Here is a 9,060-nt window from a genome sequence, read left to right as displayed (position 1 = left end):
TTTTGTCTTTTGAGACATAGGATGAAATGAATGTCAATAAATTTTTTGACAAGGTCATTTGATGACTCAATAACACTCGGCCATGACTTGATCATTGGGCCTTGTGAATTAATTTCATTTCATAAGAATTTTATTGAAAATTCTTAATGGGCCTTTCTCATGTTGTCATGAACAAATGAAGAAGCTTCTAGAAGCTCCTTCTAGAGTGAAATAGGCGTCCAACATACCCAAGGAAAGAGAGAATATTTTGTGCATAAATGTATCAAGATACTTGCCAAAAGAAAAAAGAGGAAAGAAATTTCCCATGCATGCATGAGGATATTCGGCCAAGAGAGAGTCAAAGGCAAGGCATGGAACAAAAGAGGAAACTAATCCCTTGGGGATTTGCATGAGGTGGGCGACCATTTTGGAGAATTGGGCAATAAGGGATTGCTCATAAAGGCTTGGAAAATAAGAGGAAACGACTTCTTTCCAAGGCCAACCCTTCTCCTATAAATACCCCACCTCATTCCTCTCATTTCATTCATTCCACATAAGTTAGAGATTGAGAGCCTCTCTCTCTAAACCTTGTGGCCGACTCCTCTCTCTCTCTCTAGTCAATTTCGTTTTATTGTTTTGGCACCTAGGTCCTCATTTGACCTAGTGTTTAGCTCTGCGACTTCAAGACTCGTTCTTAAGTCGTAGTGTTTAAAAGTGCCCACTCACTAATTCCTTTTCTCTCGAGTGATTTAGTGATAGAAACTATCGTGGTTGTTCGAGTTGCCGAAGAAGGAAGAGAGACGTGCTGCGAGAGGAGACGAACGTTGCAACCTTTTTCCAAAAGCTTCTTAACGTTCAAGCGTCTAAAAAGGTTAGTAAACTTCTATGCTCATAATAGTTTTATTTATATGTACTTGCTCTTTGTCTAGGTTAGTAAAAACTGTTTTACTTGAAAAAGAACATTTTTAAAATTCCGCCGCTTATCGAAGCGTTAAACTTTTTCTTAAACCCTAGATCAATTCCAACAGGCCATTCATGACGAGGTCCCTTTTTGTAGAGCCTTTTCAATGGGATGTCCCGTGCGCACCATGATAGGATGTGCTTGAAAATAGGGGCACAGTTTTCTCGCGCTCATGACGAGGGCGAGGGATAATCTTTCGATTTCTGGGTATCGAGTCTCGGTGTCGAGGAGCGCCTTGCTAATGTAGTACACCCGCCATTGGACCTTGTTTTCCTCGCGTATCAGGACCGCGCTAATGTAGTACACCTGCGAGATAGACATTAAACGTCTCACCGTCCTTAGGCTTTGCGAGGAACGGAGGGAGCTGAAGTAGGTCTTCATTTCACGGAATGCCTTCTCGCACTCCTCCATCCACACGAATCCGTCGATCTTCTTCAACGCCTTGAAGAACGGGTGGCACCTGTCGGTGGCCTTGGATACGAATCACGTTAGGGCGGCGATTCTTCCTGTCAAACTCTATACTTCTTTAACCTTCTGTGGCGACCTCATTTCCAAGATTGCCTTGATTTTTTTGGGATTAGCCTCGATCCCACGGCGGCTCACCATGTAGCCCAAGAATTTCCCAGACTCAACCTCGAAAGCGCACTTGTTGGGGTTGAGCTTCATTTTGTAATGCCACAGGATTATGAACATCTCCCTGAGGTCTCGGACGTGGTCGTGGGCCTTGAGACTTTTGACTAGCATGTCGTCCACGTAGACCTCCATTGTCTTGCCAATCTGGTTTGCGAACATTCAATTTACCAGCTTTTGATACGTAGCACCCATGTTTTTTAGGCCAAAGGGCATGACCTTGTAATAGTAAAGTCTGCGGTTCGTGACAAAGGTGGTTTTGATCTGATCCAGTTCGTGCATGCGGATCTGATTGTACCCTGAATAGGCGTCCATGAAGCTTAGTAGCTCATGGCCTACTGTGGCATCTACGAGTTGTTCGATCCTCTAGAGAGGGAAGCTATCCTTCGGGCAGGCTTTGTTGAGATCCTTATAGTCGATGCAGATCCGCCATTTCCCGTTTGGCTTTTTTACCATTACGACATTGGACACCCACTTGGGGTGTTCTACCTCCCTTATGAAGTTGGCGGCGAGAATTTTTTCAACCTCATCTCCAATGGCCTGGTATCTCTACCCGCTGAATGCCAGTCTCGGTTGGACGCGTTCGGTCACCCTCTTGTCGTCGTTGAGGTGGTGGACCAGTATTTCGGGGTCGATCCCCGGCATGTCGGCGTGTGTCCACGTAAAGACGCCCTTGAACTCGCGGAGGAAGGCCACAAGTTGGAGTCAGATCTCGGTCGGGAGCACGACGGGAACGACGGGTGCCTACCTTGACTACCTGGTACGGCTTGGCATCGTCCACCATGACGAGAACGAGGTCATCCGATGTATTCACCTTTCGACACTCGACATCATCCCTTTGGTCTAACTCCCCAAAGGTGCCTCCTTCCTCGATCTTGCACGGGAACTTGTCTCCAAGTTGGAAGACGGTACTCACCATCTTCCCCTTCATCTTACCGTCCACCCCCTGAATGTAGCACATTCTCGCCATCGATTGGTCTCCCAACATTATGGCGATTCCCTTCTCGGTTGGAAATTTCATCATCATATGATAGGTGGAAGTTATGGCCTTCAGTCGGTTGAAAGTCGGGCGACCTATGATGATGTTGTAGACGGAAGGTTGATCCACAACTAGGAATGACACGATGTGAGTGACCTCGATTCCCTCAGGAGTCCCGAAGGTAACTGGGAGGTCGATGGTGCCCTCCGTCATCACCCTCTCCATGGAGAAGCCGAAGAGCGGGGTCGAGATTGGGGTCGGTCTCGGCCCGGTCATCTTCATCCTGTCCAGAGCTGATTTGAAGATGATGTCAGCCGAGCTGTCGTTGCCAATCAGGATTTTTCGGACGAGGTTGTTAGCGCCTTGCGCTGAGATGACTATCGCGCCGTTGTGCGGGTATAGTATCGCACCGCCTCTTCGATGGGCTCAAAGCGGGTCGTAGGTGGAACCTCGTACGTGTGGTTGATGTGATGGGCTAGCTTCCCCTGAGAGACTTCCCGCACGTACTTCTTCCTCGATGTACTTGAGTCCCTGAGCTCGGGTCCTCCCATAATCGAGCCCATAACATGCATTTGTGAGCTTTCCGGTTCACTGTTTTATGTTCGGTCAGTAACGGTTACCGTTGTCTGACCCTTCTTTTCTTACCGCGGGCGTTCTCCGCCTGCCGCGGCTGTCCCGGTCGTTCTGAGGATGTATTCCTTCAGTTTCCCGTCCTAGATGAAGGCTTCAGTCTGACGCTTGAGCTGGTAGCACTCAGACGTCAGGTGCCCATGGGCTTGGTGGTATTCGCAAAACTTGCTTCGATCCCGCTTCGCAAGATCCTTCGTGAGAGGAGCGGGACTTTCTAGCTTGTCGCGGTGCAAAGCCAGGATCCGCTCTTGCGGGGTGTTGAGTGGGGTGAATGCTTAGAACTTTCGGAAGCTGTCAACATGCGAGGGCCTTAGCCCGGGGAGGGAGCGACCGTTAGGGTCTGGCCTCCCTTATTCCTCCTCTATGATCCCCGTCCTGGTCGTCACGACGCCGACTACTTTGCCCACCATCTTTCCGGCCGTCTCGGCCATCGAGGTAGTCTTCGATCCCAAAGTAAGAGTGAGCTCTTGACGTGAGCTCCACCATGTCTCTTGGGACCTTTCCGACGATGGACTTGAGGAAGTCGCTCGTGCGAGCTCCCTCAGTTATTGCTGGGATGGCGTCCTTATCGTCGAATCCCACCACCTTGTGGGATTCCTCGGTGAAGCGAGCTAGATACTGCCTCAAGGTCTCGTCCCTCTCTTTCCGGATGGACAAGAGAAACGCCTCTCGCAAGGCTAAAAAGGAGTGGATGCTTCCCGGCTTCAGACTTCAGAACCTTCGGGAGTTAAGCCTTTGACGGGGGTCATCTCCTTGAGAGTTCCTATGTGCCGTCAAGTGCTCTCTTAGATCCCCGCTGCGCGCTTGGCGGGGCGAGGCGACCTTTGGTCGGGCCGTCCGGTGAGCATCCCAGCTAGCAGCCTCGTCGTCCCCGGGGGCGGCTCTCTCCCTGGCTAGGGGCTGTGTTCGGCCACCTCTTGAAACCTAGGGGAAAAGCCCCCAATAATGGGAGCACGAGCACTGGCGCATTGGCGGGGCTGGCTCGGTCGTGGCATCCCTCGTCCTTTCAGACCGGGAGCCTACGAAGCTAGGGGTTTCCTCGTCAGTCCTCGACTCCCCCTAGTAGTCGGGATCAGAGTCGTCGTGGTTGGGACCGCCCTCGACATCGTAGCCGAGATGTTAGCAATAAGCGTGCTGTCCACGCCTGGACGGTTTAGGAGCTTGGCGAGCCTCCGAGCTGTGTCCTCTCGGAGGACGGCTTCAGGATCGGCCGTCGGGTCTTGGGGCTGACTCTCGTTTCTAGACGGTGTGCTAGGTTTCTCAAGCTAGTCACTCGAGTGCCCACAGAGGTGGTTGGAACTTGACTCATCTTTCGAGAGTTGTAGGGGTTGTAGAAAATGAGGTTGGAAGGGAGAGTGTTGCCAAGGTCGGAAGGTCCCCTCCCTCTAGCGCCAAAATGTTGTCGCTCGTTTTTGGACAACTATTTAGGAGCCCCAAACGGTTCGACCCAAGGCCGGACCAAGTGGTCGCGTTCGGGCTCGAGCGTCTTGAACTCGGTATCCCGAGTTCTCCCTAGCTATGGATGGTGTTTTCCTCGCCCATCGTTGGTCCTGCAAGAGAAGGAAACGATGAACTACAAAGGGGAAATAGAGGGGGTGCCTCTGTTTACCTCTCTGGCGCTCAACATTAGGAGGATCGAGGTGGGATATAGAGGGCTTAGTGTTTAGAGGGCCGAAGCTTGAGAGAAACGAGTGACGTACGAGTTCAACAGCATTTCAGTACTCAATTTTGGATTACCTGACTCGAGGGGTCGAGTCTCGTATTTATAGGCGGCCAAGAAGTGTTTAGAGGCTCCTTGGCCGTGTGAAAACCATGGTCGGCCATTGACCGGCCGATGGCCGGGTGTAAGTCATGGTCGACCATCGGCCGGGGGAAGGCCTAGGATCGGCCATGTGCCGAGGGAAGGCCCAGTGTTGGCCATGCGCCGAGGGAAGGCCCAGGGTTGGCCGTATGCCGAGGGAAGGCCCAGGGTCGGCCATGCGCTAAGGGGAGGCCCAAGGTCGGCCATGCGTCGAGGGAAGGCCCAGGGCCGGCCATGCGTTGAGGGAAGGCCCAGGGTCGGCCATGCGCCGAGGGAAGGACCAGGGTCGGCCGTGCGCCGAGGGGAGGCCCAGGGTCAGCAATTGGCCGGGTCACGCCCTTGGGCCGGCCATTGGCCGAGCGTGCCCGAGGGCCGACCACTGGCCGAGCATGCCCTAGGGCCGACCAACAACCAAGGCAAGCCCTAGGACTGGCTGTTGCCGCTCTCGTCTTCGCTTCACTGGGTCGGGACGGGCCGGTAACATTACTCATGACATCTTCATAACTTAGTACTTCACCAATAGGTCCTGTTCAAAATCACATAGTGAATCCGAACACTGATTTTCTCCAATGAGAATACGTAAGCTATGAAATGACATGTCTCATTTCAGGATTGAGGTAAGCATGATGCAATCCATACGTAGTGACTTCGAGACATAAGAGGTTAAATGGTTTGTTCTTATTCTGTCTCTAGAAGTGCATTGGTTAATTCAGTACCTTCAGAAGATACCAAGAAGAACTATAGAGTCTCCAACTCTCTATGCCCATAACCAGAGATCATAGATTCTCCTAACAATCATACTGAGATCAATAGTCCTTTGATCCTTAGATTGCGAATATATTGTTTTAAGCAAACCATGAAGAGTTTGTTCATGCAAATCTTCATTTTTCTCTTCATATGTTGTTAGGTTCGTTAAAGAACTAACGACTATAGATTATCATAGAGCTTCAAACAGACAAGGAAGAATGAATGAACGTTTCAACTTTTATTAATGATTCAGCAATTACAAGCAAGAGTATTCATGAGACTTTATTACATCAAATGTACATAAGTAAAGACTACTACTCTTCTTGTGGGCACCATTGACGACAAACTCCCACTTGACTCAAAGAAGATGTGAGTAGTCTTTCATGCCTAATCCCTCCCGATGCTGGTCGAAGACCTTGTTCGCTAAGGCCTTGGTGAATGGATCTGCCAGGTTGTCCACCGTTGAGATCTTCACAAAATTCCGACATAAGTAGTCAGAGTCTTTCCACTAATTGGCATTAGCACTTGTGGATCGGTTTCCTCCTCGCGAGGAGTAAGTGAATCTTCGGTCAAGAAACGCGCAAGACCGAGCATTGTCAAATAGAACAACATCTTTTGTTCCCAACGCTTGAAGTTGGACCCCGTGAACTTCTTCGGCTTCTCGGCCGACATCACCGCGGGCACGATGCCAAAGAACAAGACCTTAGGGTCCATTCCCGGCCTTAGCCATCACCGAGTCTTGTCCCAAAGTCACAATAATTTGACCAATGCTCACAACATTCGGGGTTCTCACCATGTTGAGAGTCTCGGTGACGTTCCCACCATCTTTAAAAAATAAAACATCAGTCTCGTTGAATATTTCAAAGATGAGAAAAAAAAAAACAAACCACACTATGTAAATCGCCCAAGCAAGCAAACTGTATAAAAAAAAAAATTAATGCTTTAAGATTGTTGGAGTAATTAAATAAATAATTACGACATTGAAGACAATTTGCAAAAACCTTTAAAGATAACATGTATAGTAATTGGGCTGGATTGGAAAACGGGTCAAAAAGCAGTTCAACTAATACCTCTCCGTTTATTTGTTACACGATTATTATTTGATATTATTCCTAAACTATAACATCCTCAATACTTTTGGACAAAAATCCAATAAATCAAAATTAATCCAAAAGTATGACTTCTATATATGTGTAAGTACAAAAATACCTTTAATAAAATATCCTTTTTTTGTATTTAATTTTGTTATTTACTTAAAGGTCACAAAAAAAATTTATAGATCATTTTTCGTTTGGTACGTGAAGTTAATAAATTGGAAGATTTTGAAAATTAAAAAAAAAAAAAAAAAAGGAAATTCGTTTGAAGATTTATTGACATTTTCTCTTTTTATTGACATGATTTTGGAAACGATTCTGGAAAATTCTTTGAAGATTTATTGACATCGTTGTCGATAAATTTTACGCATGTCAATAAATCTTCAACAGACCAAATTCTTTAAGGAATTATTGACATGGCTGTCAATAAATCTTCAAAGAATTTTCCAGAATCGTTTGAAGATTTATTGACATTGATATTAATAAATAGACAAAATGTCAATAAATCTTCAAACGAATTTCCACATTCTTAAAAATCCAATTATTTTTTTCAGATTTCCAAAATTATTAGGTATATACGAGACTTTGGAGGGAGTGGAATCGTGAAACGCATTGATATGGACATAAATCTCTCTCTCTCTCTCTCTCTCTCTCTCTCTCTCTCTCCACATCAATTCCTCTTCTTCTCCGTTATGATTTCTTCTTCTTCTTCTTCTCCGTCCAAAATGACAAAGAAACACCAAAACTCGAATCCAAACTCTAAAGTTAAAGTAATGACAAAGAAATCTAAATCATCGCCGGTAAATGGAGAGAGGCTCGAAACGAGATTGATTTCGGTGTGTAGTTGTTGATTTTCGTTAAGATTGCTTGAATAATTTTTTTTTTTTCCAGATTTTTCTGGTTTTCAAAAGAAAAATCATAATATCGACAATGTCAATAAATCAGAAAGATTATTGACGATAATGTAAATAAAATAGATAGACGAAATATTAAAGAAAAAACATATTTCATTGAGGGTAGTTTGTACCAATAAATATAATAAAGTCGTATTTTTGGATAAATTTTTACTTATTGAATTTTGGTCAAAAAAATATTAATGATATCATAATTTAGGACTAATCCCTTATTATTTTGACCTGTTTATAGTTTATACTCTATACCGGTATTACCACCTTATTTATCACGGAGTCCAAGCGTGTAATGGGGTATAGGGTAAAATTTGTCGCTCGTTTCTCCAATTCAATAATAATTTGTGTTTTTCTATAAGAGTATCAGTTTCTTAGAAATTAACCTATAGTGAATTAAGTACGTCGTGGCAACCGAGTCCCAAATGCCATTGAGAAATAAGCAGGTAACAGTTCTGTTCTTTGAGGGGCAGTAGTGGTAGTCGATTTGGAAAATAGTTTGAGAGTCCAAACTAATTATTTTGATCTTAGATGTTTCAATATGTGGCTGTAGTTTAGTGGTGAGAATTCCACGTTGTGGCCGTGGAGACCTGGGCTCGAATCCCAGCAGCCACAGTTTAATGGTGATTTATTATTTTTGCGTCTCTTTAAGGACATCAAGCTTCTATTGGAATCTTTCATCTTTATGGGATTTTTTTTTTTTTTTTTTTTTTTTCAATCAGTTCTGAAAATGGGTTTAGATGATTATTCATTGTGTGTCTTGAGCTTTGTAAAAGTTGTTCTAAAATCTCTTGGGCCAATAAATGTTAAAGCCCAGAAATTACAACACAAACGAAGGGCTTCGGCCTTAATGGGCTTTTTCCCTGAGCGGCTAAAGTTGCCTAGCTAGTGTGCCTCTTCTTCTTAAGACCTAGCTCATCGGCTTATAAATACACAGTCGTCCTCGGGAATTCGAGACACAGCTAAGTATAAAACAAATAACAAAATAACCAAGACATTGTAACTCCTAAAAGCGTTTATTCAGTTTCCTTAATATATATATATATATATATGTTTTTTCAGTTCATTATTGTATTTGTTACAGTTTGTTACAGTTTTTCAAGAACGTATTTGCTCTCGTTGACTTCAGCGTCCTAGTGAGTGCACTGCGCCGATTTCTAATAAAAACGACCACGAGTCTTATTTTAGATTAAGTGTGTCCTAATGTTTGAAGCTATTTTACCAAATCAACAATCTTAGATTATAACACGATTTTGAATATATGTAGACCGATAAATAAAAAATCGTAATTTTTTTATTATATATATACTGATCAGCTTCTTAATAAAATGATC

General features: G+C 45.1%; 1 non-coding gene across 1 annotated transcript; it reads left to right on the top strand.

Moving 5' to 3' along the window:
* The first annotated feature begins 8,269 nt into the window (after positions 1 to 8,269).
* On the top strand, positions 8,270 to 8,341 carry TRNAH-GUG (transfer RNA histidin (anticodon GUG)). The gene has a single exon. It is a non-coding gene; the product is annotated as a tRNA-His (tRNA).
* Positions 8,342 to 9,060: the final 719 nt, after the last annotated feature.

This window comes from Urtica dioica, chromosome 3, assembly GCF_054948205.1.
Source record: "Urtica dioica subsp. dioica isolate 48M chromosome 3, U.dioica_male_clone48M_v1_H2, whole genome shotgun sequence".
In the NCBI taxonomy this organism is placed as follows: Eukaryota; Viridiplantae; Streptophyta; class Magnoliopsida; order Rosales; family Urticaceae; genus Urtica; species Urtica dioica.
This window is presented reverse-complemented; position numbering and strand designations above follow the sequence as displayed.